The sequence below is a fragment of the Tarenaya hassleriana genome, unplaced genomic scaffold (assembly GCF_000463585.1).
Source record: "Tarenaya hassleriana unplaced genomic scaffold, ASM46358v1 Cleome159, whole genome shotgun sequence".
Classification (NCBI taxonomy): domain Eukaryota; kingdom Viridiplantae; phylum Streptophyta; class Magnoliopsida; order Brassicales; family Cleomaceae; genus Tarenaya; species Tarenaya hassleriana.
Window position 1 is genome coordinate 127,859 of NW_010965010.1, and position 1,136 is coordinate 128,994.

Sequence of the window (1,136 nt, forward strand, 5' to 3'; positions counted from 1 at the left end):
TCGATGTTGACTTGGTTGCAGACTTGATCCTGATGTCATTGCCCGATGACTATAACCTGTTCGTTATGCAGTATCATATGCACGGGATGACTAAGAGCTTAGCCTAACTGCATGGGATGCTGAAATCGGCCGAGCAGGATATAGTGGTGCCCAAGACTGTGCTTGCTGTTGAGAACAACTCCAGCAAGAAGCGGCGGGGCAAAGCCAAAAAGAAGGCGGCGCCTAAGCCTAAGCCCGATAAGGGTGACTGTCATTACTGCGGAGTGTCTGGACACTGGAAGTGTAACTGTCACCTTTACTTGGAGGTCTGAAGGATAAGAAGCTTGGTGAAGCTTCTGCCTCAGGTATTCATGTTATAGAAGCTAACATTTGTACTACATCTTCGTGGGTATTAGATACCGGAAGTGCCTCGCACATTTGTGGAAATGTGCAGGGACTAAGAAGAAGTAGGATGATGGCTAAGGGAGAAGCGGATCTACGCGTCGGAAATGGAGCAAGAGTTGCTGCATTGTGTGTTGGTGTTTACGATTTGCATCTTCCTTCTGGACTTGTTTTAGAGCTTAGTAATTGTTACTATGTTCCTGCGATTAGCAGAAACATTATTTCTATTTCTTGTCTGGATTTGGATGGTTTTCGATTTGTGATTGAGAACTCGAGTTTGATGATTTATCGAGACGATATTTACTATGATAATAGTTATCTAGTTAATGGTTTATAACATCATCTATCTATAGCGTGAGTACTAAACGGTTTAAGCCGAACGACTTAAACCCGACCTTCCTCTGGCATTGTCGTCTAGGCCATATAAACGAGAAGCGCATTCAGAAGCTTCATTCTGAAGGTCTTCTGGATTCATTTGACTTTGAGTCTCTTGAATCTTGCAAGTCTTATTTGATGGGCAAGATGACAAAGCATCCTTTCAAGGGGAAATGACAGAGAATGACAGAGTTATTGGATCTGATACATAGTGATGTATGCGGGCCAATGAGCTGTCCAGCTAGAGGATGTTATCTGTATTTCGTTACGTTCACTGATGATTTCAGTCGATACGGTTATGTCTATTTGATGAGACATAAGTCTGAAACACTTGAAATGTTCAAGGCTTTCAGAAACGAAGTACAGAACCAGCTTGGCAA